Raw genomic sequence first — 27,499 nt, 5'->3', positions numbered from 1 at the left:
GATATGTTTCTATTGACTATTTTTAACTCTAAGCATGTTTTACATTCTCTGGTTTCTTCATATATCATGGGATTCTGATTGAATTATCTACATTGTGGCCGGAATGTTGTAGGCCTTCTGGATTCAGTCTTCTGTAGAGCATTTTATTATTTACTAGCATTTACGCTACTAGCTGATCATTGTTAATCTGTGGAGTTTTACTTATTTAATACAGGTGTGTTTCAGTATTGCCATTAGTGTAAGCAAAAACACTAAGCCCTGGTACACAGCCTTTACTTGAAAGATGTAGTTCTTTTGTAATTTTAGTGGAGAGAATGAGATATTTATTAAGCTCCTCTGAATGAATATGACCCCCAATCTAAGCTTTTTCCCTTGTTAGAGATTGATATCTGAGATAACTGCTTACTCTTTCAGGCTTCTGATTGATTGCCTTCTACTAGATTCCCTGAAGTCCCCCCAAACAAGTGGGTTTCAAAGTCAACCAGTGATAAAAGGGGTATGTAAATACATGTAAGGGAGTTCCATCCTTTGGATCCCCCTCATTTATTGTATTTTCATTTTCAGTTGCCAATTGCTTTGGTGCCCCAAATTTCATTATGACACCTTAAGCTAGTAAAATTGCAACTTTTGCTTTAATCCTTTGCATTCCATGTTGAATAGTCTTGGAGAATACTCTCAGGGAAAAAGGCGCACAGATAGAGTATTACCTGGGAGTCCCATTTTTAAAGAATTGAGTGTTGAATTTACTCTAATTTCCACCTATTTTTGTTTTTTAATGCTCTTAAGCCTTAACTCCCTACCCTGCCAAACTACGCCCCCCAAATATGTATATGTGGAAGTCTAAGTTTGCTAGAAGCTACTTTACAAGTATCAGAGCCAGAAGAACTTTCAGTGATATATTTTTGTATATAAAGTTCTTCAAGATGCCATTATATCCCAGAAGTCCACACTTTGATCAAAGGCTTCACTGTTGATCTCCATTTGTTTACATCCTTTCAATCCAAGGAAGGCTTGTCCCTTGTTCTCCCTACACCTGAATCAGGTATCTGACTTCAGGTATGGAAGCTGCACATTGTCTGCTTGCCTATAAAAGATTTATTTTAGTTTGAAGCTCATCTTATGAAGCCTTTTTTGTACTCACTGCTTGTTAATAGCCCCCAAGAAAAGTGAGGTTTGTATTTTATCCATTTTTCTTTGTAATTCATAAGGAAGCAAAAAGTTCTTTCATATTGTTCTACATTTCAACTAAAAAGGAAAATGCTCTGCCTTCATTTTGAAGAATATTTTTACTGATAGAGAAATTCAGGTTAACAGGTATTTCCATTGAACATTTTAAAGAAATCATTATTGTCTTCAGATTTCCATATACTTGATGAGAAGTCAATTGTCACTGTTACCTTTGTTTCAAGGCAGTTAACGTGTCATTCTTTTTCCTTGCTGTTTTTTTTTTCAGATTCTCCTAGTTTTGATTTTCAGAAATTGTAATATGATGTGCTTTGATGTAGCTTTTTGTGTCTATTAGTTTTGACTTCCCAGCACCACTTGATTTCATGGCTTAGCTCTTCCATGGCTATGGAAATCCTTGACCTCTTGAACTTTCTGTCATGTGTACTACTTTACCACATTCAGATCTATGAACTCCAATTACACTTCATTAGCTTTGTCTTTATTATATCTCTCACATTTTTTTTCTGTGTTTACCACTTCCTTTTTTCTACATGCCACAGTCTGAATATTTTCTAATTATATTCCATCCAGTTCAACAATCTTTCTTTTTTTTTTTTTAAATTTTTTTAAATTTATTTATGATAGTCACACAGAGAGAGAGAGAGAGGCAGAGGCAGAGACATAGGCAGAGGGAGAAGCAGGCTCCATGCACCGGGAGCCCGACGTGGGAATCGATCCCAGGTCTCCAGGATCGCGCCCTGGGCCAAAGGCAGGTGCCAAACCGCTGCGCCACCCAGGGATCCCCAACAATCTTTCTTATGATTTAAAACCTAGTCTTTTTTTAATGTTTAGTTGGAAATCTTAGTAATTATTTTATTGATCCTTAAAAAAGTTGAGGGATTTTTTTTTTTTTGGTCATTAATACAATAATTGTTCAAAGTACACAAGCTTAAATAGTTTTTTCAATCTTTATTCCTCACATCTAGTTCCATGTTTTGTGTATCTTAACCTCTGGTATCTATCTATACTCTATCTGTTTTTATTATTTCCATTTCTATTGCTCTATTAAATATCCTTATTTTAGATATTTGTTCTACTTAAAAAGCATAGTAAATGTCATTCTTTATTCACATCAATCATCTCATCCCTCCAATACATGCTATACATAGACTATTCATTTTATTGTATTAGTAGATGTCAAATTGCTCAAAAACAACAACAAATTTTCCCATGCAGGAAATCTATGTATGTAAAATATTTTCCCTCCTTGTGCATCCTTGTGTTAACAGCTTATCAATAAGTCCAATGTATAAAACAGTGCAGTGGGACTCTAGGAGTTCTCTTCTGTAGGGTTCACTAAGGCACAAATTGAAACCACTTGACCTAGTGATAGAGGTCACATTTTTGAAATATGTTTTCAGTACTGCCCACTATCTGTTTATATGCCATCTGGCTATCTTATTTCCCACTATTTCTCGATGGAAACATCATTGATGTCACCTGGGAATTGGTTAGTAATGCAAAACCTAAGGCTTTACCTTAGGCCTACTGAATAAGAATCTATATTTTAATATCAATGTGCTGGAAACATTGCACATGACCTTAAACTCTAGATAAGATTTGTTTCTATTTTCAAGTGTTTACCATTTTTTTTTATTTTCATATTTATTTACATCTTCTTCCCTATTTGTAATTATCTTTATTCTATCTACTTGATTCCAAATTCAAACTTAATGTCTCTTTATATGGCACCATGGACTGGTTTCTGTGCATCAATAGCTCTTAGTTTATACAATTCATATATTTGTTACATATAAATTATACTTTGATTATGTATATTTGAATCACAATTGCTAGCCTGTGATCTTCTTAAGAGCCACATCTATTGCAAGTTGCTGTCACCTACAGTGTCCAACACAAAGATCTGTAGAAAGATTTGCTAAATTTTTGTTGTATTTTTTTTTTGTTTGGTTAGTTCAGAGTTCACTATTCATTTTATAACATGCATTAATGATCATTTTACTACAGTGTTTTTAGTTTAAACTATATAATTTCCTTATATCTACTAACATCCCATTGTTTCTACTGCCATTTTGATAAATGATTTGTAAATCCCCATTTGTAACTCACAGACCCATGAATTCTAGACTCATATTTTTAACTGTCTTCTCTGTTGGAATCTCCCCTGGTCAATAGGAATAGTTCATCTCTTGCTTCTTTAACAATTCCCAACTGTCACTGCCACATATACAGACACTAAACCAGGAAAGTCTGAATGATAATCAAGAGATCTTATATTAAAACTGTAGCTCTAGTCTTCAGAGTAGGTTTATATGCAGTAGTATTTAAGCTTCTGCATTAAAAAAATTTTACTGTGTATTTATTTAAAATTGATTTTTTTTCTTTACACCCTGTTTGTGATAGCTAAATTATTAATTTCTTTTCTTTTTAATATGTTGAGCATAGGCCCACAAGAATTGTCTTTCAAAACCATGTAACCTCTTAGGTGAATTTGTTCAGAAACTCAGGAAATCACTTTATTGCCTTTAGAAAACGCTTCTAAAATCTTCATTTTCCTTCATGATCTGGTCTCTAATTAGTTTTCCCTAAAGTGTTGTTTGTTTGTTTGTTTGTTTTTAGGTGGCAGCAGGGTTTTGGATTTTATTCTGGGTGTGGAGTCCACTGAATGGTTTCAATAAGGGGAGTGGCAAAGTCTGATTGACGGAGTTAGGAAGACGGCTGGCTGCTGGTGGAGACCAGAACTTCTGGGAACGAGTCGGAGGAGTGATGCTCAGAGCAGAGAGACAGGTTAAGAGTCTGTGACAGGAGATCCCTGGGTGGCGCAGCGGTTTGGCGCCTGCCTTTGGCCCAGGGCGCGATCCTGGAGACCCGGGATCGAATCCCACCCACATCGGGCTCCCGGTGCATGGAGCCTGCTTCTCCCTCTGCCTGTGTCTCTGCCTCTCTCTCTCTCTCTCTCTCTCTCTCTCTCTCTCTCTGTGACTATCATAAAATAAATTTAAAAAAAAATTTAAAAAAAGAGTCTGTGACAGTCACCTGGGTCCTTGGGCCAGCCCACCCCTGTGGACCAGGGGAGTGGCGAGTGGCAGCACACACTCGCACGCGAAGTGTAGGCGGCTGCTTTATGTGAATCGAAGCCCTGCAACTTCCCACCACGTCACACCCTCTGAGAATTCCCTACCCCTCTCCCACTGCCTCTCTGCTCCTCTAGATGTCCCGAAGTTGAAGATTGAGGTCAGTCCCGGAGGAGCCAACGTAACAGAGGGAGAGTCTGTGATCATGACATGCCAAGTTAGCAGCAGCAACCCAGAGTACCTGTCTCTATCATAAACAATGGACATATCCTACAGACTAATTGTACTAAATCTATTAAAATTGAGAGCAATTTTTAGACCGTGCTATGCACTTTCAAGTCTCTGTTCCTTAGCAATTTCTATTTCTTCTGCTAAAATGTTCTTTCCTAAAAGTTTTGTCTATTAATATCCCTCTAATTTTTCAAGATCCATTTAAAATGCTCTGTAAAACCTTGGCCAATTTCTCAAGTTAAAATTACTCTCTCATCTGTGTTATTTTTAAAAACTTCCTGGCAAGAAAGAAGGACTTATTTTGGTGTTAAAGAGTTTATAATGGTATTAACTGAGCGCCACGTGGGCTTTATAGAGCTTACCTCAAAAACAATATTAAATTCTCTCTCTAACTGATATGTTGGGGGAGGTTGAAACTAACAATTAAGTGCTTGCCAGGTTAAATGCATTGCAGGTGTCTTACATTTATCATAAAATAATCATTTTTATAACACTATGAAGTAAATGTCAACTTTTCAGATAAGAACACTGAAGACCTGAGATTTATTTTTTTTCCTTGTCAGTATTTTTAAAAGTTATTAAGCAAGCAGTGTATTGAGTTATATCCTCTATTAACTGGAGTGTGACTAATCTATTTGCCAATTAAATATCGAACCATATTTAACAATGAGCTAGGTATTTTCCTACTGGAGATGAAAGTGGTTTAATAAATGGCAATATCAGGATCAAGATTGAAATCAGTATTTTTATACCCATGTCCTTTTGAGAAAATCATTCCCTCCTTCTGAGGTGAGTTGAATCCTAAATATGGAGATATTTACAAGTTTCTGTAGTAAATGAGCTCTATATTTACTATTGTCATCAATGTTCTTAAAATTCCCTTTAACTTTCCTGTTCCCTACCTTGCAGTTGTGTTTAGTATGCCATTCTAAGTTTTAAATTATTTTAGAACATTTTACTGATTTTAGATCCGAATATTTTTGTAATTATACAGCTATCTTTCTTCATCAACTTCCATTTTTTCTCACTCATTTTCCCTTTATATGTGAACAGCAATTTTTTTTTCATTTTTTGTTTTGCTTGATGCAAACAAATATTGATTACATATAAATGTTTTTTTATTAAGATAGAACTAAGGATTAAATATAAAGTGAAGTAAAATTTCTTTAAAGACGTCTTGGTCAAGCTAGAAAAAAGCGTATAAATAGATTGTTATTTGGGGGTCCTTAAGACCACACTTTCAGCACAGGTTAGAAAAGATGCCTTAGAGATGTATAGTGAAAAAAGGGAAGGCTTAAAGTATACTCTAGTAGAGGCTTTTCACATGGGGAAGCTGAAAGCAGGGTAAGCGACATCCATATGATTAGTTAGGTTAGCATACTTGGCTTTCTCTAGTCCATCTTAAGGTGGAAGTAGAGGCAAAAATTTGAGAAGCTGGCGGTTATTAATATAGTCCTAACTACTTTGAGGTAATTGCTACAGAGGTTGTATTTAACTTAACTAGACTGTTTGCTTTCGATTGTGAGTCAGAATTCTATTTTTCTATATGGTCTGGCCACTGTTCATTTGTATATTCATTCCCTCAGTTATATTTAAAGACTTACATAATGACTGATCTTGATATATTTAATGCATATAGCATATTAGAACACGAGGTAGATTTTATGGCAATGGAAGTGTGACAATGAGTCTGTGTCCACAGGATCCTCAGTTTTACCATGTGCTCACAAAACAGAGGCCACCATCAAAGGCTATTACAGGCTCAATTAAAGTGCCAGATTGGGTACCAAATCCAGTGCAATTATATGATAAGCCAACAGATGATACACAATACTCCGTGTCTATAAAAGCTAAAATGGCTGGGTCCAGAATCAAAGGAATGGGCTTAGAATTGGTTTTTCTTAACATCTATCTGGTGACCCGAAAGCATAATTTGTGTTTCCCATCCTTGTGAAATTAATCCTGGTTAGGTTAGAGGTCTGATTTAACTGACTCGTGGAAAACTGAATTTAGTGGCTAAAAGTTATGCTCCGCCATTTTCCTTCTGGATAAATGGTCTTGGAACATAGTCTGTATGACTACTAGAGGCAGTTATCTGGGTGATGGAGGTCCTGTGGTGTGCATCTTCACATTGATTCTTTCTCCTTTCTCCATTATGTTGTCTTTTACTGAAGTACCTACCATGTGATTGCCCTTATTACTAAGGCAATAACACAGACCTCTGTGCTTTTAGGGTTTGCCTTCTGTGGAATCCAGGCTAAGGCATCAGAGTCCCAAGAACAGCATCTAGACTTCTGCTCTGTGGAATGCAATTCATAGAGAGTAATTGAACAAAGATTAGATTTAGGACCAAAGGATCATTTTTTTACTTGGACTTGATAACTAATTCATATCTATAAAAAATACTAAGGAAGAATTTAGATATATATGCATATGGCTCAGGAAAGGTCAGGACTGCATATAAAATAAGAGAGGAGTTATCAACATATGGATTATAACTGATGCTATAATTGGGATGGATCATCTAGAGAGAATAAGTAGAGAAATAAACAGATCTTTGAGCCACCATGAGAAATATTACATGTATTACTTGAAATGAAGAAAACAAAATTGTGTGGAAGCAGAGAAGCAGCTGATGAGTTGGAACAACAACAACAAAAAAGTGGAAGCCAAGAAGAGAGAGTAGTACACATTTGAGATAATTGGCACAACTTTGAATGCTACCACAGAACCGAGTAAGATAAAGACCCCCAAAACTCTATTAGATGTAGAATCATGAAGATTATTGGTGATACTGTGGGAGGAGCAGCGGAAGCTAGTTTTTTGAGGTAAGACAGTAAAGAAGGCAGAGGACATATAAAGCATTAGGAGGTGGCATGAGGGGAAGAAAAAGCATGGAATGTCCTATAAGCTTCCTGTAGTTTGGTGTGATAAAGTATAGAAATAAGACTGAAGGGTGCTACCCACAAACATAAGTTTTGTCCAAGAAGACATTTTGCAATAAGAAACTTTTTTTAAAGATTTTATTTATTTATTAGAGAGAGAGGGAGAGAGAGAGAGGCAGAGACACAGGCAGAGGGAGAAGCAGGCTCCATGCAGGAAGCCTGATGTGGAACTCGATCTTGGATCTCTAGGATCACGACCTGGGCTGAAGGTGGCGCTAAACCGCTAAGCCACCAGGGCTGCCCAGCATCATGAAACTCTTCATCATGTGGAGTGAGAGTTTGTTTTCCTAATTTAGAGAACATCTAGTGTAGTAGTTTTGTAATAGCCTGTGGTCCTTAGGTTGGATAAGAAAGTGTTAAATAGACTCTCTAAATTTATATGAAATTAGTGTGTGTGTTTATACATGTGTGTTTTACTAGGGAAAACAGCATTTATCCAACTTTAAAATAGGTCCAAAAGCCCTAAAAGATAAATAGCCATTTACGTAGATATGTTTCAGAATCTCTGTTTGCAAAAGATTCATTGCTTCTAGACATTTTTAAAATTGCTGAACAAAAATATGAGACTGTAATTATAATCTCAAGTATGCTCATGTAGATATGAAGTGTGAGAAACCATGCAGACTCTGATAGGGGCAAGATAATTACAAGCAGCATGCAGAATATAATTGTGGGTATGAATGCCAAGAACTGAGAGAAGCATGAACAAATGAGGGATCTCAAAATAAAATTAATTTAAAGGAATGAATGTGCTCAAAATAACAGGTAAGAGGGGTTAGGTTTCCCTGGAGCAGTTTCTAGAAGAGTTGGTAAAACATTAGTCTGGTGAACTATTAATTATATTTGAGAACTGAAAGTGTAAAATATATTGATTGAAAGCCAGTCTTATTTCCTTGGGTTGTCATGATTTATATCTTCTTTAACTTATTTCCTGTGGTTAACATAAAAAAAATGTGATAATTTGGGAATTATCATAATAAGACATGAAACAAACTTCAAGAATCAAAGACTTTATTCCTACATAAATTGATATTTATAAATATTAGAAAGTTTAAGAACTATCAAATGTTACATATAATTTCCCTTCTTTTACTCTATGTGAAATAGCTGCTTAATATAACTCCAAAGAGTAAACATCAATTAATAGGAAATCCGTACACAGTAGGGATCTCTATTTGATCTCTGACTTTGGTTTTGTCATTTTCTTTTACATAATTAAGCTCAATTGTGCCAAATTCTAGTCCCTAAAGTAAGAGTCTGAATCCAAGGCAAAAGCAGGCTTAGCTCTAAACCTGTTGCTTATCTTTTCTCAGCTGTCTCTTACTCTATCCTAAATGTTTACAATTTGTTGACCAAACTATCTAACTTTTGCCCTGTTTCTTTTTCTTTAATTCTTTTGGCTCCTCTTCACTTCTTCCATTATTGAACTTGGAGTTCTCCTGTTCAGACTTGGGTTCCAATTCCCTCCTCTGTAATGCATCCCTGGGCAAAAAAGGTTTCAGTTGCCGCCTCATACTTAACCGGATGCCTAAAATGACATCCCTCTTTAAAATATCTTTATTTAAGTTTCCTGTTTCAATCACTTTCAAATAAATCTTATTTGTTATTATCTTTGCTGTCCAAATGTATATTTTGGTGGTGAAATTATAATTTCCTCCCACTGTTTCCTCCTACTCTTTTATGTTATAATCCATTTACTAGTCATAAAAACTGAAGTTGTTTTATCCCTGCCTCTCTCTCTCTCTCTTTCTCTTATTTCTACCATTATCTGTTATTATCCAACATAATTCTTTTTGCATTCTCTCAGAATTCAAATTTGGATCCTTACAGAAATAGAAGAATATCTTATCCTTCCTTGTCATTCCTCTGCTTTTACTGAAACAGAACTTTGCAAGTCATGGGTGCTCAATAAATGTGGCAATTATCAATTATTACCAGGCCATTCTTAGATCTTATTTTTCAGGCCTAAGATTGATTTGGTTTTGAGTGATAAAATTTTATTTTGGCTTCAGGGAATACTCATAGAGTTTATAGTTTTATAGAAACATAGGAATAATGATTTCTAAACTAAATTATATCTCTTCCTGATACATTGTTAAACTGAATTATTAATTGGGAATTCTTATTGACAGAAGATCAAGTAATTTCAATAGCAGTTTGGAAGGCTTTTGTCAGAAATAAACAGCCAGAACAGGGCCTGAGAAGAAACCAACTATCATGAATTAAATAATCAGGTGTATTTCCATATCATATACATTATTTTATTTAAAAGAAGTGGGCTTAAATTGACTGTTAATTGTAATAGGAATAAGAATATGTGTATAAAGTATTGTCCTAATTTTGAAAAGAGAGAAGATGGGCAAGAGAGGTGGGAGTGGTTAGAGATATAAAACAAATTAGACCATTGTGTTTGCCAAAATGTGTTGAGAAATTTTCTTTTTTAAAAAAAGTGTCATTATCACAGGTACACTGTGTTCTGTCAGATATTTAAGATATATATAATGGATACATGTCTAATGAGGGTTCTGAGCAGTTAATTTTGTTAGATTTAACATATCCCAAACTTGTTTGACCATAGAACTCTGAGGAATATTGATTAATTTCTAGAAAACAAATATTAAATAGGACATGCTTTGGAAATACTATGCAAGTGTTTATGTTTGAGATTCCTCTTGTGGTTTCATAATGAAAAAAAAATCTAAAGGAAGGACAGTATCCACCAAGTGTGTTACCTTTGTCCTAAGACTTGGCCATTTAACCATTTAAGTTGGCAAATGTTGTTTCACTTGTCATATCAAATTGTCAAAATCATGTTGTGTTATTTATCTATGACTTACATTTCATTAGATCTACAGTAAAATCTCTAAGCATTTAAAGCTGAACTCTAGTGTCAGTTACTACCTTTAACTTTGAGCGACATTTTTTGTTATCTTGGTAGATGGATAACACTATTTACTACTCACTTCTGAAGTATTAAGAAGTGAATTGGGGTTTTTAGAAATTTCATTCACTCTTGTGTCGTTTAATCCAACTCCTAGAGGATCAGTTTTATTTAGTGAGATACTATTGAGTACATCTTGGCTTGAAGCTTGCCATTTTAGGGGAGTCATCTGTTGCTGTGACTTGGGAAATAAGCTGATGGGAAAAGAAAATGGACTTATCTGTCCTCATTCAGGACAAAATCCATTGGTTTCATGTCTGGTGAGAAAGGGAACTCAAGAGCTATAGGCCCAGGCACACAGTAGAGGGTCCCTTTATACTTCTGAAGCTTTAGACTCTTTCAGCAAGCAAATAGAAAACACCAAGGCCATTGGTACCTTTCTTGGTACTTTTGGTACTTTATCTTGCCTTTTGAACAAGAGTCCCAGCATTTTCATTTTGCACAGGGATTCACAAATCATGTGACCAGCCATGGATAAGGTTGTCAGGTTTTAAGTATGATTTTACATTTAATATATTTTATTGTGTGTTAGGTAATAATAATAAGTGTCTAGATTTACCCAAACTTTGAGTACATTCTTCCCTACCTCGGTCAATCCAGAGTCTACGAAAGAACTTTGGTATCTGGATGGTGTGGGGTGGGAAGATGTAATCAAGAAGGAGAAAGAACTGATGATTAGCACTCCAAGACAAAATGAGGGGAGCACTGTAGCTGGTCTACCATGAAGCTTACCGATTTTGTTAATACTTGACGACATTGATAAGTGAGGGTGAAAAGTAACTGGATGAGTCACCAGGCAGATTCATAGTGCTATGTCACAGATACCTTTCGATTATCATCGGACAATTTGTCCTGCCTCACATGAACATTCCTTGAATAAGTGCTTACCATAGGAAAAATAATGTGAGGCTTATGCGAGTGGAGGTGACTGGCATCAAAAGAGTCCTTGGCATACACATGCTGAATACTTAGAATATATATACATATATATGAATATGTAATAATGTTCATGGAAAGCCTGGAATTGGAAAGAGGAGTACTCATTTATTTTGGCTAGTGATTTTTTAAAAAAAAAAGATTTTATGTATTTGAGGGAGAGGAGAGCATATGCACAAGAGAGCACAAGTGGTGGGAAGGGGCAGAGGGAGAAGCAGGCTCCCTGCTAAGCAGGGAGCCCTTATACATAACTCATTTAATAGATATTGATAAAGGACTTGGTTTGTTTAACTGACTTATTTTAGCTAAGATAAACTGTGATCACTCTATAGATGGCATTGTAAGAGTTAGCCAACCTGAAAGCTGTATATATATATATATATGTCAATGTATGTCTTTGGCATGACCAGTATTACATGCTGTTAGGTTGGGTAGCCAGAGAAAGTAAATCCAGTTCCTAAAGATCTTCATCCTGTGTTTAAGCTTAAAATACCTAACAGTGGGTAAAAGAGAACACCTTTCATTCCATTATTTTTGTATAAGCTTGAGCAATACATATTGGAAAAAGTACACACTGCCAAGTTCATGTTTGATATATATTAGCAACAGATTTTGATAAGACAAGCATGAGGGCACTGGTCAGATGGAGCTTTGCCACAAAAGGAGAGAAAGAGCAGAGAAAGAGACAGTAAAGATGATTGAAGACAAACTGCCTATTTCATAATTTCCTTCTAAATTCAAAAAGTCTGCTGACAAGTGTTCATTCTTATCCTTATGAAGACAAAATATTATAATCCACCAGGGGCCCTCTTAATCACTGCCTGATATACTTTATGAAGCAAATCCTCTAATCTCTCTCAAAAGGACTAGAGGAAATGAAATAAAATAACCCACCAAGTCCACTTTGAGATTAGTGGCTTTTTAGTTTTTAATTAAAAATGTCATGTGGAGTGAGATTATACAAAACTCCTTCTCGATTAAAATGTACAAATATTACTTAATTAGGTAATGAATGACTTTAATATCCCACAAAACACTTGTGCATGCAGATCCATAGGCTACTTTTGAATCTGACTTTCTGGTTTAATAACAGGAGTCCCAGAACATGCCTTACAGTGATTTATGTCTCCAAAGAGTTGTGAGAAACAAAGTCAATTCAGTGGAAGTCTTCGGGACCTAGTGCTTGCTTCATTCTAGATAGAGAATTCCCATTGTGTGGTTTATGAATATACTTCAGCAAGTCAGTGAAAACCCTAAAAGTGTACAATATTTTGTGTACATGTACTTGTACTTTGGTAGGTTGTACCTGTTTCATCAACCTCTCACAATGATTCATAGCTAAAACGTTCATAACTATTGTGTTAGGGTTATCACTATTGATATTTTGGATTATGAAGCACTCAATTTTGAGACAAAAAATGTAGACTTTAGCTTTAGTTCCACTATTTTAAACTATGTGATGTTGAAAATGCCCTGGAAGGCCTTAATATCCTCACTGGTATGAAATTATTAGCATTAAGTAGCCTATTCTCACAGATTAATAGCATTAAATATGATCATGGGCATGAAAGTACTCTGTAAACTGTACATGGTGTTGAAATACATGGTGGCATCATTAACAAACTGTAAAGAGTAGCATAAAAGGTAAATCATGTTCTTCAAAACAATTAGTGAAAGGAACCCCAGAGGAGAGTGTATTTCCTAGTGTGCTTGAAATGATCCATGCACTCCGGAGTATACTCATTTTATCTCATCCTTTTAAATTCACCTTTTGTGTATTTTTCATACAATTAAAATATATTAATACAGTATTCTAGAAATAGAATTTATAAATTCACTTAGCAGCTAATGAGCTAGCTATTAATTAATATCTTTATAAGTTTTGAAAATACAGTCCAGAGTATATAAGAACAGTTCCAGGGCAGAGGAGAGAGAAACAGATAGGAAAGTAGAAAGAACATCTTACATTTCTTGGAGAGTTTTTCTAGGACAAACAGTGATCTAGGTCTTTCTCTTTATAACTTCAATCTCTAATATAAAAACAAAACAACATAATGTGTCCTCTTTGCACCTAAGCTCTAAATTTCCAAATATTAGAGAATTAGAATGCTAGGAGTTACAGTTCCTATTTCATTATTCTTTGCAGCCTTTTATCTCTACTGAAGAACTTTACAGCATGTCAGCTCCTGCAGTTATAAGGATCAATGTTTAATGGAAGGAAGATAGCCTGCTAAGCCTGGAAACCCACAGGAAACATGTTCTCCAGTATTTGCAAGGCACTAATCAAAAACTCTCGAAAAGCTGTCTCTCTCCTCTCAATCTTTCTTCATTCTCTTCATATATAAAATAGAAGCCATACCTTCTTTTGAGCTTCATCAGATTTATGTGATTGTTTGGATATAAAACCTGCTGCCATTTAGCTACCTGCCTCTGAGGATAGACGAGCAGTGTCATTTTTGATACAAGAGCCCGGCCCTTTGATACTGAAGGAAAAAAGACTTTCTGGGTAACTGCAATTCAAGGCCAGGATTTTCATATATCTGGCTGAATTGCTAAAAATCTGTAGGCCAGTAGGTTCCTATAGATTTGCATTATTTTACAGATGAAAACAGTTGGCTTAGGATGTGTGTTTGCTGCTCTGTTTAAGAATATTCTGTTTTATCTATTGAGATAAGAGAAATAAAGGTGAAATGGATTATACAAGTGAGTGGCTTGTGAGTAGTGTGGACAGAGACAAACAGCACATATATGAGATGAGAAGGGATGAAAGAGGTTATGGGTTGAATTGTGCCATCTGCCCTCTGTATTTGTCAAAGTCCTGCAGAGAAACAGTATCAGCAGAATATTTTTTTTTAATTTTAATTTTTAATTGAAATGTAGTTATATTAGCTTTGGGTATATAATGTAGTGATTTGCCAATAATATACATTGTCAGTAGAATATTATCTATATGATTTTATTTATTTTATTACTTCTTAAAAAGATTTTATTTATTTATTTGACAGAGTGAGAGAGCACAAGCAGAGGGAGCAGCAGAGGGAGAGGGAGAAGCAGGTTCTCTTGAGGAGGGAGCCTGATGTGGGGTTCCATCCCAGGACCCTGGGATCATGACCTGAGCCGAAGACAATCAGCTGATCCACCCAGGCACTCCAATATATATTTTATATATCTATATTTACTATATATCTATGTTTACTATGTATATTTACTACATAGTAGTAAATCTATTGAATGTATCTATTGTACAAATATATATACATACATATAGGGAGAGATACATATATATATAGGGAGAAAGAGATTTATTATGAGGAATTGGCTTATGTGATTATGAAGGCTGAGAAGTCCCACAATATGTTGTTTGCAAAATGGACACCCAGGAAAGTATAAGTTCCAGCTTAAGTCTGGAGGTCTGAAAATTAAGAGTGCCGATGGTGTAATCCAAGTCCAAGGGTAGAAAAACTTATTTCTGGCACAAGGAGCCTAGCAGAGAGACAATTCAAACCTCTTCCATGCTTTGTTCTATTTAGGACTTCAATATGTTGGATGATGGTCGCTCATATTGGGGAAGGATATCCATTTTACTTAGTCTCCTTGTTCAAATGCTAATCTCTTCTGGAAACACTCTAATAGACATACTCAGAAATAATGGTCAGTGAGATATTTGAGCATCCCATGGCCTATTCAAGTTGAAACATAAAATTAACCATCACACCCTGAACTCCCTATATTGGAGTCCTAAACTCTGGAACCTCACAATGTGGCTTTATTTAAAAATAGGATCAATGCAGTTGTAATTGGTTAAGATGGGGTCATCCTGAAGGTGAGTGGGCTCCTAGCCTGATAAGACTGGTACTCTTATAAAAAGGGGAAATTTGGATACATACACACATTGGGAGAATGCCAAGTAAAGATGAAGGAAGAGAAAGGGTGATACAGAAGGCAGATTGCCACAGATTGGCAGCAAAACACCAAAATCTGGGGCATGGACATGGAATAGATTGTCCCTTACAGTCCTCAGAAGGAACCAACTCTATGCCTTGATGTTCCAGACTCCAAGAAGGAGACAATAAATTTCTGTCATTTAAGCCACATAGTTTGTGGTACATTGTTATTGCATCCCCAGCAAAGAATGCAGAAGGGTTTAGACACTAAGCATTCATGAAGCCTGTAGGAGAAATGAGTATGGGGAATGATTCAGGATGTGCTCGTACCCTGTCCTAAGTGTGTTGATGTATCCCATCTCTTTCCACTGACTTCCTGCTATGTGTTTAAGATTGAGTAATAAGCTGTATGATTCAAGCATTTTAATTCGGTCTTGAAGCCTTTCTGTCCCATGATATCTGGATTAGCTTGCCTGGCAGTGTACCCAATGGCTTCCTATCAGATCAACACAATTTCCCAAGCTGATAAACCCTTTACAACCCCAAATCCAGTTTTTAGGCTCTTCTTACAGTGATGTATGGATCTTTAAGAGAAATGGAGATTCTTTCTGCTATTTTTTATTTTACAGATTGTATGATCAATATTTCCCATAGCCCTTACTATGCTGTTTCTCATTTTATTTCTGGGTTGTGATTTTTTTTTCTGGGTTGTGATTTTATTTTAAGAACTATTACGAGTGTTTCTGAAAGCATTGATTCACTACTATGAAGTCTGTGTTTTTCCAAAGGAAAAAAAGAAAATCATCTTACATGATGATAAAAATCTGTGTTAAGTCTTAACTCCACTTTAGATTTTTTCACCAACTAAAAAATTTTAAGTCTTTTTTTTTTAAATTTATTTTTTATTGGTATTCAATTTACTAACATACAGAATAACCCCCAGTGCCCGTCACCCATTCACTCCCACCCCCCGCCCTCCTCCCCTTCTACCACCCCTAGTTCGTTTCCCAGAGTTAGCAGTCTTTACGTTCTGTCTCCCTTTCTGATATTTCCCACACATTTCTTCTCCCTTCCCTTATATTCCCTTTCACTATTATTTATATTCCCCAAATGAATGAGAACATATAATGTTTGTCCTTCTCCGACTGACTTACTTCACTCAGCATAATACCCTCCAGTTCCATCCACGTTGAAGTAAATGGTGGGTATTTGTCATTTCTAATAGCTGAGTAATATTCCATTGTATACATAAACCACATCTTTTTTATCCATTCATCTTTCGTTGGACACCGAGGCTCCTTCCACAGTTTGGCTATCGTGGCCATTGCTGCTAGAAACATCGGGGTGCAGGTGTCCCGGTGTTTCATTGCATTTGTATCTTTGGGGTAAATCCCCAACAGTGCAATTGCTGGGTCGTAGGGCAGGTCTATTTTTAACTGTTTGAGGAACCTCCACACAGTTTTCCAGAGTGGCTGCACCAGTTCACATTCCCACCAACAGTGTATGAGGGTTCCCTTTTCTCCGCATCCTCTCCAACATTTGTTGTTTCCTGCCTTGTTAATTTTCCCCATTCTCACTGGTGTGAGGTGGTATCTCATTGTGGTTTTGATTTGTATTTCCCTGATGGCAAGTGATGCAGAGCATTTTCTCATATGCATGTTGGCCATGTCTATGTCTTCCTCTGTGAGATTTCTGTTCATGTCTTTTGCCCATTTCATGATTGGATTGTTTGTTTCTTTGCTGTTGAGTTTAAGAAGTTCTTTATAGATCTTGGAAACTAGCCCTTTATCTGATATGTCATTTGCAAATATCTTCTCCCATTCTGTAGGTTGTCTTTGAGTTTTGTTGACTGTATCCTTTGCTGTGCAAAAGCTTCTTATCTTGATGAAGTCCCAATAGTTCATTTTTGCTTTTGTTTCTTTTGCCTTCGTGGATGTATCTTGCAAGAAGTTACTGTGGCCGAGTTCAAAAAGGGTGTTGCCTGTGTTCTTCTCTAGGATTTTGATGGAATCTTGTCTCACATTTAGATCTTTCATCCATTTTGAGTTTATCTTTGTGTATGGTGAAAGAGAGTGGTCTAGTTTCATTCTTCTGCATGTGGATGTCCAATTTTCCCAGCACCATTTATTGAAGAGACTGTCTTTCTTCCAATGGATAGTCTTTCCTCCTTTATCGAATATTAGTTGCCCATAAAGTTCAGGGTCCACTTCTGGATTCTCTATTCTGTTCCACCGATCTATGTGTCTGTTTTTGTGCCAGTACCACACTGTCTTGATGACCACAGCTTTGTAGTACAACCTGAAATCTGGCATTGTGACGCCCCCAGATATGGTTTTCTTTTTTAAAATTCCCCTGGCTATTCAGGGTCTTTTCTGATTCCACACAAATCTTAAAATAATTTGTTCTAACTCTCTGAAGAAAGTCCATGGTATTTTGATAGGGATTGCATTAAACGTGTATATTGCCCTGGGTAACATTGACATTTTCACAATATTAATTCTTCCAATCCATGAGCATGGAATATTTTTCCATCTCTTTGTGTCTTCCTCAATTTCTTTCAGAAGTGTTCTATAGTTTTGAGGGTATAGATCCTTAACATCTTTGGTGAGGTTTATTCCTAGGTATCTTATGCTTTTGGGTGCAATTGTAAATGGGATTGACTCCTTAATTTCTCTTTCTTCAGTTTCATTGTTAGTGTATAGAAATGCCACTGACTTCTGGGCATTGATTTTGTATCCTGCCACGCTACCGAATTGCTGTATGAGTTCTAGCAATCTTGGGGTGGAGACTTTTGGGTTTTCTATGTAGAGTATCATGTCATTGGCAAAGAGAGTTTGACTTCTTCTTTGCCAATTTGAATGCCTTTAATGTCTTTTTGTTGTCTGATTGCTCAGGCTAGGACTTCTAGTACTATGTTGAATAGCAGTGGTGAGAGTGGACATCCCTGTCTTGTTCCTGATCTTAGGGGAAAGGCTCCCAGTGCTTTCCCATTGAGAATGATATTTGCTGTGGGCTTTTCATAGATGGCTTTTAAGATGTCGAGGAATGTTCCCTCTATCCCTACACTCTGAAGAGTTTTGATCAGGAATGGATGCTGTATTTTGTCAAATGCTTTCTCTGCATCCAATGAGAGGATCATATGGTTCTTGGTTTTTCTCTTGCTGATATGATGAATCACATTGATTGTTTTACGAGTGTTGAACCAGCCTTGTGTCCCAGGGATAAATCCTACTTGGTCATGGTGAATAATTTTCTTAATGTACTGTTGGATCCTACTGGCCAGTATCTTGTTGAGAATTTTTGCATCCATGTTCATCAGGGATATTGGTCTGTAATTCTCCTTTTTGGTGGGGTCTTTGTCTGGTTTTGGAATTAAGGTGATGCTGGCCTCATAGAACGAATTTGGAAGTACTCCATCTCTTTCTATCTTTCCAAACAGCTTTAGGAGAATAGGTATGGTTTCTTCTTTAAACGTTTGATAGAATTCCCCTGGAAAGCCATCTGGCCCTGGACTCTTGTGTCTTGGGAGGTTTTTGATGACTGCTTCAATTTCCTCCCTGGTTATTGGCCTGTTAAGGTTTTCTATTTCTTCCTGTTCCAGTTTTGGTAGTTTGTGGCTTTCCAGGAATGCGTCCATTTCTTCTAGATTGCCTAATTTATTGGCGTATAGCTGTTCATAATATGTTTTTAAAATCGTTTGTATTTCCTTGGTGTTGGTAGTGATCTCTCCTTTCTCATTCATGATTTTATTAATTTGAGTCTTCTCTCTCTTCTTTTTAATAAGGCCGGCTAATGGTTTATCTATCTTATTAATTCTTTCAAAGAACCAACTCCTGGTTTTGTTGATGTGTTCCACAGTTCTTCTGGTCTCGATTTCGTTGAGTTCTGCTCGAATCTTTATTAACTCCCTTCTTCTCTTGGGTGTAGGATCTATTTGCTGTTTTTTCTCTAGCTCCTTTATGTGTAAGGTTAGCTTTTATATTTGAGTTCTTTCCAGGTTTTGAATGGATGCTTGTATTGCGATGTATTTCCCCCTTAGGACTGCTTTTGCTGCATCCCAAAGATTTTGGATGGTTGTATCTTCATTCTCATTAGTTTCCATGAATCTTTTTAATTCTTCCTTAATTTCCTGGTTGACCCTTTCATCTTTTAGCAGGATGGTCCTTAACCTCCACGTGTTTGAGGTCCTTCCAAACTTCTTGTTGTGATTTAGTTCTAATTTCAAGGCATTATGGTCTGAGAATATGCAGGGGACAATCCCAATCTTTTGGTATCGGTTCAGACCCGATTTGTGACCCAATATGTGGTCTATTCTGGAGAAAGTTCCATGTGCGCTTGAGAAGAATGTGTATTCAGTTGAGTTTGGATGTAAAGTTCTGTAGATATCTGTGAAATCCATCTGGTCCAGTGTATCATTTAAAGCTCTCGTTTCTTTGGAGATGTTGTGCTTAGAAGACCTATTGAGTATAGAAAGAGCTAGATTGAAGTCACCAAGTATAAGTGTATTATTATCTAAGTATTTCTTCACTTTGGTTAATAATTGATTTATATATTTGGCAGCTCCCACATTCGGGGCATATATATTGAGGATTGTTAAGCCTCTTGTTGGATAGATCCTTTAAGTATGATATAGTGTCCCTCTTCATCTCTCACTACAGTCTTTGGGGTAAATTTTAGTTTATCTGATATAAGGATGGCTACCCCTGCTTTCTTTTGAGGACGATTCCAATGGTAAATGGTTCTCCAACCTTTTATTTTCAGGCTGTAGGTGTCCTTCTGTCTAAAATGAGTCTCTTGTAGACAGCAAATAGATGGGTCCTGCTTTTTTATCCAGTCTGAAACCCTGCGCCTTTTGATGGGGTCATTAAGCCCGTTCACATTCAGAGTTACTACTGAACGATATGAGTTTAGTGTCATCATGATATCTATTCAGTCCTTGTTTTTGTGGACTGTTCCACTGAACTTCTTCTTAAAGGGGAATTTTAAGAGTCCCCCTTAAAATTTCTTGCAGAGCTGGTTTGGAGGTCACATATTCTTTCAGTTGCTGCCTGTCTTGGAAGCTCTTTATCTCTCCTTCCATTTTGAATGAGAGCCTTGCTGGATAAAGTATTCTTGGTTGCATGTTCTTCTCATTTAGGACCCTGAATATATCCTGCCAGCCCTTTCTGGCCTGCCAGGTCTCTGTGGAGAGGTCTGCTGTTACCCTAATACTCCTCCCCAAAAAAGTCAGGGATTTCTTGTCTCTTGCTGCCTTAAGGATCTTCTCTTTATCTTTGGAATTTGCAAGCTTCACTATTAAATGTCGAGGTGTTGAACGGTTTTTATTGATTTTAGGGGGGGATCTCTCTATTTCCTGGATCTGAATGCCTGTTTCCCTTCCCAGATTAGGAAAGTTTTCAGCTAGAATTTGTTCAAATACATGTTCTGTCCCTCTGTCCCTTTCGGCGCCCAATTAAACGTAGGTTTTTCTTTCTCAGGCTGTCGTTTATTTCCCTTAATCTATCTTCATGGTCTTTTAATTGTTTGTCTCTTTTTTCCTCAGTTTCCCTCTTTGCTATCAACTTGTCTTCTATGTCACTCACTCGTTCTTTCACCTCGTTAACCCTCGTCGTTAGGACTTCTAGTTTGGATTGCATCTCATTCAATTGATTTTTAATTTCTGCCTGATTAGCTCTAAATTCTGCAGTCATGAAGTCTCTTGAGTCCTTTATACTTTTTTCTAGAGCCACCAGTAGCTGTATAATAGTGCTTCTGAATTGGCTTTCTGACATTGAATTGTAATCCAGATTTTGTAACTCTGTGGGAGAGAGGACTGTTTCAGATTCTTTCTTTTGAGGTGAGGTTTTCCTTCTAGTCATTTTGCTCAGTGCAGAGTGGCCAAAAGCAAGTTGTATTGGGAAAAAGAAAAAAAGAAAGGAGAGAAAGAAGGAAAGAAAAGAGAAAGAGAAAAAAAAGGGAAGAAAAAAAACGAAAAAGAAAAGAAAAAGAGAAAGAAAAAGAAAGGAGGAAAAAAAGGGGCTGGGGGAAGGAAACAAATCAAAAAGCAAAAAAAAAAAAAAAAAAAAAAAAAAGAACCACGGGGGAGTATCTTCTGATTCTGTGTACTTTAAGTCCCTTGGCTTCCCCTGGAACTTGTCCGTCTAGCTGGTCTTCTGGGGGAGGGGCCTGCTGTGCTGATTTTCAGGTGTTAGCACTTGGGGGAGCTGCTGTGCCCCTGCCTGGTGCAGGGCTCAGTGGGGGTTGTTTACCCCGTGAGGCCCCAGGAGGAACAACCGCAGTGGCGGGGCCAGCTCTGCAGCCCTGGAGTCAGCCCCCGCAGTAACCCCGGAGCTCTCCGTCTGCAGGGCCTGGAGGCTCTGGGGCGGGGCCGCTGATCTGCTCAGCTCGGGGCAGGAGCGTCCTTGCTGTCCTGGGCCCTCCCGGCCTCTGCCTGTCCCGGGGAGGCCGGATCCTGGGCTGTGTCCCGGCGCCCTGTTCTCCGGGGCCTGCGCTGGTGGATTCGCGCTCCCAGCCCGCAGCCCCCTCCGTGGAGCCGCCCCCGAGCCCCTCCAGCTGCTCCGGGTCCCGCCGTGCGCGCTGCAGCCCTTAGGGAGCTCGGCGCATCTCCCGGGGCGCAGGTGTCTGTTAGTCTCCCGGGGAGCCCGAGGCCATCCCCGCCCTCCTGGGTCCTGCTCCACCTCCCTGCGAGCCCCTTTCCACCGGGAAGGTCGGTGCAGCTCCTGCGTCTCCGGGACGGGGCTCTCCTGTCCTGGGGACACTCGCCCCGGCCTCAGCCCGGCTCCTCGCGGGGCCCCTCCCCCTTGGAGGCCTTTGTTTCTTTACTTCTTTTTCCCCGTCTTCCTACCTTGATAGAAGCGCAAACTCTTCTCACTGTAGCATTCCAGCTGTTCTCTCTTTAATTCTCAGGCCAAATTTCCTAGATTTTCAGGATAATTTGAAAGTTTTCTAGGTAATTTGGTGGAGACAGGTGATTTGGAGACCCTTCTCTTCCGCCGTCTTGCTTCTCCCCCAAAATTTTAAGTCTTAAAATACAGTCACAAAGAAGCCCTAAAGCCCTTAGGAATATGTTTTGTAAGGAATAGGCTATATTTGCTTACATTAAGTGATGTTTTCCGAGGAACTCTTGATTGAACTGATTTTCAAGATTTGCCTGACTTTGTTTCAACTTCTACATTTGTAGACTCGTTGTTTATTATGACTGCAAATTCCCTTTAGGGGTTTTTAGGTTTGTATTTGCCTCTGCTCTTTTATATTTAACTGTTTACAAAGCTAAGAGGGGTATCATTTGGTGGGTTGCTTCCTATTTATAATTGGAATTCTCTGGAGGCAGGGGTCAAATTAAGACCATGAGTTTGGTCTTTAGCAATTTACCTTTCTTCTGTTTACTTCTTCCCATAAGTAGGAATGTACCATTCAAGCATGCTATTTCAGTAAGGGAAAATGAGAGCCAATAACCTAATTGTTGATAAAACTGAACGTGATTAAATAAATAGCAGAGGATGAAATACATCCTCTCTAGTGACAAAAAAGCCTTGTGTTACGGAAATAAAGCAGTGGTTAATTAATTTCTTTCTTAAAACAGTCTTTACCTTGGCTGCAGGATATTTTGAGTCATGAATTTGTAGTCTAGTCATTTACAAAAGGACATTTTGCAAATCAACTGATAGCGTGTTGGTTGAGCACAAGAGGCTATTTGAAATCCTGGCTTTAGCCACAATACCTCTGACACCGTAGGCCACTTACTTAAGGACCTAAATAGGCCCCATGCCCCCCATCTGTGATATGAGGGTCACAAGATCATCAGCCTATAGGAATATTATGAAGAGTAAATATGATGACACAGAAAATTCTTAGCACATTATCTTGCATATCGGAAGGGCTTTATATTAGGGGCCTTTTGTTAATTTTTACTTTCTAATATTTAGTTTTGCATTTTATGTCTTTCTCTTTTTGAATGAGGATGTGGATTAGACATATACCAAATACTGGCCCTTCAGTAGAAGCTTTCCCAATGTAGTTAGGAAGAAAACACATGAGAGATTATTTCACTACACTAGGACAAGCAGTGGTTTCGGTCAGTACATAAGACAGGCATTCACTCCAATGTGGAGAGTCCAGGAAGGTTTTCTAGGTAATCACAAAAACTCAATAAAATGCAGTCAGGAGTGGAAAGGAAACAGCCTGCGCAAAAGACAGAGCCACATAACACCACACAGCTAACCAAAACTTGCTGGATTCCAGGGAGTAAGATACAAAATGGAGGGAACAGGAAATAGATTGAGAGAGGTCCCTGTGGAGATGCCCTTCTCCTGAGCTTGTGCTTATTTGAGTGATAGAGATGATGTGAAGTCCTTAAGCTTCGCTGTTGCATAAACCTTTCTGTGTGATGTGTGGAGAGTGGACTTAGGGGAGCCAAAGCAGAGAAAAGATATGCTCATTAGAAGGGATGCTGACCATTTTTATCACGGCAGCCACCATGAAGGTGAGGATGAGGTGGTGTGAAAAATGTTCAGGAAGCAAAGCAGGCGAAGACTGGTGATTGGCATGAGTGTGGTGTGTGAGGAACAGAAAGACTTAGGATGAATCCAGTTTTCTGGGTTGAGTAATACGTTGCATGGAGCTACTCTTTACTGAGGTGGGCAATTGCAGAAGCAGGATGAAGAGTGGGTGGGGACGGGGGTGGGAAGCAGTGATGACGTGTTGACTTTGGCACCTTTCCTTATGAGATAGCGAGGAGTACATATGGATCTGGGGATGAGGGTAGTCGACTGAAACCAAAGAAATGGAAGAGATTGTTATGCCATATGTCAATTCACCAGTCTCTAAGAAGAAATCATATTTGCATGTATATACAGTATTTAAAACTCAAAGCAGATAAAAGTGTTGAGCTTTATACTGAAGATAACTATCATTTATTATGTTTATACTAGACTTCTCATTCTATTTATTTATTTACTATTTTCTATTATTTCTACTCATTTTAGCTGAAGATTTTCCTAGTTCCTTTTAGTTTTGTTTACAGATTTCTTGTTTTTATCTTGTTAGGTGGAGAGCCTGAAGAATTTCATCTAAATATCCTTTCTAAAACAAATTACACATTCAATTAAACCCACATCTCCCCATCCCACCCCACCCCACTTTTTAAAAGTAGGCTCCAGGGATCCCTGGGTGGCACAGCAGTTTGGCGCCTGCCTTTGGCCCAGGGCGCGATCCTGGAGACCTGGGATCGAATCCCACATCGGGCTCCCGGTGCATGGAGCCTGCTTCTCCCTCTGCCTGTGTCTCTGCCCCTCTCTCTCTCTCTCTGTGACTATCATAAAAAAATAAAGTAGGCTCCATACCCAGCATGGAGCTCAACATGGGGCTTGTGTTTACAACCCTGGGATTGAGACCAGAGCTGAGATCAAGGGTCAGAGGCTTAAAACCGACTGGGCCACCCAGGTGCCTTCAAACCCAAAGTACTTTCATGATGTACTTAAGCTTTACCGGATAATGAAAGGAGTGCTTTCAGAACAAAATATAAAATTTTATGCCCTTACAAGACACAAATATTTTCAGAGGTCACCTTCAATTATTTTAAACTTCTCTTTCCCTTCCAGCTTTCTGGTTACTTGTATGAAAATTTCAATCTCCTTAATCTTAGAAATTATAGAAGCTCCATTACTGGCTAGACTTTTTAAAGAAACTTGGAAAACAGAGGGGCAAAATCTGCCCTCTCTCTTCTCCTAGCTTCCTGGAGTTTGGATAAGAAGGAAGGGTTGGAGTTATCTACATAACTGGTTTTCTATTCTGTTCTTGGTCTCGGTCTGCTTTGGTCCTGCTTTAGTTTGCTCTGTCTCCATCTCCTTCTGATGGATGGTGCTAAAATGGTATACATGGTTCTCTTGGAATAGGGCTTACCTTAGTTTCTTCCATGAACCTAGCATGTCTTCTTTCAACCTCCATACAGTCTGTCTTTATTATCCATGCCATTCCTAGGTAGGATTATCTTACGCAGCCTCTTATTTCTTGAAAAGAATACAACTTTCTCCCACTCTGTGACTTTCATGATCATTCACATGGAACCATGTTGACACTGAGTTCTTTTTTTGTATTCTCTGAAACAGAAGTTGTGGTTGCCCCCATTTAATTCCCAGGTTTACTTTACTCTCATTTCTTTCTAGCCTGCTGGTATTGGCCATTCAATGGGCTTTGTCTCTTAGAAGACGTGCCAGTTTTGCATTCACATGTACCCCCAAACCACATAAAATGCAAGACAAGGGCTCACAACAACTCTCCCCTCTTCTTCCCTTTGCTCCCAATGACAGCAGCATAACGAACATACCCAGTGTGCAGCTAGTAGAGCACCAGTTAGGGAGAAATAAAAGGCTCCCCTGTTTCCAGTCTCTCTCATCATTTTTACTTTTCTCAGAACGCACTCTCAATTGACTTTTGGGAAGAGGAACATCACCATAAACTCTATATATCACATGTGAAGTTTTACTTAGGCCTCAATTTCCTCATTTTACCCCAAATTTCCACGGTTCCCTTATTTCTTTCTTATATACTAATAGGAAGGGAATGGTTGATGGCAGTAGTGCCAGTTTTGCCATCTCTTAAAATGACCTTGGAAAATGTCTGGCTCCATTGTTGGTTGCTTTCTTTAGAATATAGGGTGTTTGCTTTAGAATGTATGTTTCTTTATCCTAAGCTTTGAGCCTTAACCACAATTCCAGGATAACAGGAAATGTTCCATTCAATACCCTGCTACCAAATTTAACACTAAAACAAACTTAGTGTGAGTTTAGGAAAGAGCTATTTAAGGACCTTCACATAGACGACAAATCTCTAGCCCTGCAAGGATACCCTCCCTGAGGAAACCACCTCCACTTGACCAGAGAAGTCAGATGCTCATAGGGAACTCAGTTAATGAATAAGGTTGGCAAAGACGTTTATAAAGACAACAGAAAATCAAAGGAACTTTTGTGGAAAGATAAATAGCCTAGAATTGGGCTCTTACTCAACTGCCTTGTGAGCAAGTTACTTTAATTCCCTGATCTTTGTGGCCTTTCTCTGGAAAGAGAGAAAAAATTTAAGATGATTTTAAAGTTCTATAATTCTAGGACTCAGATTTATGATCTACTAGCTTTCTAGATGGAATATGGAGCGTGAAGGCTGACTTTGTTAAAACTCACCTCTGAAAAGCCACATGGGGCAGTTCTTTGGATTCTTTCAGAGCTGGATTTCATCATATCGACTTGGCTGAACTTGGAATTAAATTAGTCCAGGCCAGATTTCTCCAATCCCTATAGGACACAGAGACATTAAATGAGTAGTCTTTTCAGTATCTTTAACGAGCTGAAACAGCAATGAGAGATGGCTAACCTACTCATAGGGGTAAATTAGGCACTAAGAAAATCTCGTTAATAAGTAAGTAGTATGTAATAATAATAACTGTTTCTAAAAGTCACATGGAATTAAAAGAGGTAATCTATCAAGGTTGTACTAATTTTTATCAGTATCTTTAAGCACACACATGCATCTATGTTTGTTTTTTTTAAATTTTTTATATATATTTATGTTTGCATCCTGAATTTGGGAAACTAAGCTTTTTAAAATAACTATTTTTACTGTCTTTACAACCGTCTTTCTTAAAGAAACAGAAAATATATACTCTTACTAATATAGTGGATAGCACCTGCTATGGAAACGAGACAGAAGTGGATGTTGGAAAAGATATGTATATTACATCAATAAAATATTTTGCTACAGATAATAGAATTTGTGAAGGAAAAACTACTATATACTATAGTATAATTTAGAAGAAAAAACATGTCCAGTAGTAGTATTTGTACTAATTCAATGTTTCTCTCTCTCTGTATGTGTGTGTGTATATATGTTTATATGCATATATATTTGTATATAGGTATATATAGGACTATATATATGCGTGCATATGTGAATGTGTATGTACAGATAGACTAATAAGCTTTTCCTAGTCAAATTGACAACTTTTTTTCAGGCTTATAGAGGTTGGCAGTAATATATGAAAAATATGCATTTTAGAGCATTTCTAGTTTAAGTTACTGTCCATTTTAATCTTTTAAGAGTAAATTGGCAACAAGTATCAAGGACCTTAAATATGTCTTTATATTCTGACCTAGACATTTTCCTCTAAAACATTATCTTAACACTTCAGTCATGGAATGGGCAAATATTTATCTTAAAGGCTATTTCCTGTGATATTTTTTGTAATATGGGTAACTGGAAAATGTTATCTAGTATAGTTATACAATGAGCCATTTATGGTTTTATATATAT

The 27,499-nt window shown here is 37.7% G+C and overlaps 1 long non-coding RNA gene across 2 annotated transcripts in view; it reads left to right on the top strand.

The window, feature by feature from the left end:
* The window catches only part of LOC140608957 (uncharacterized), a 562,604-nt gene that overhangs the window by 364,727 nt on the left and 170,378 nt on the right, over positions 1–27,499 (top strand). The window contains exon 10 of one of the 2 annotated variants that reach the window (XR_012010948.1): positions 3,808–4,146. The exons of the other annotated variant lie outside the window; for it this stretch is intronic. This is a non-coding gene — a long non-coding RNA (uncharacterized lncRNA). Of the gene's footprint in view, positions 1–3,807; positions 4,147–27,499 lie in introns of those variants that run through there. 2 annotated transcript variants of the gene reach the window in all.

Source organism: Canis lupus, chromosome 18 (assembly GCF_048164855.1).
Source record: "Canis lupus baileyi chromosome 18, mCanLup2.hap1, whole genome shotgun sequence".
Lineage (NCBI taxonomy): Eukaryota > Metazoa > Chordata > Mammalia > Carnivora > Canidae > Canis > Canis lupus.
The sequence above is the reverse complement of the archived record's forward strand: the minus strand, read 5'-3'. Positions and strand labels throughout refer to the sequence as shown.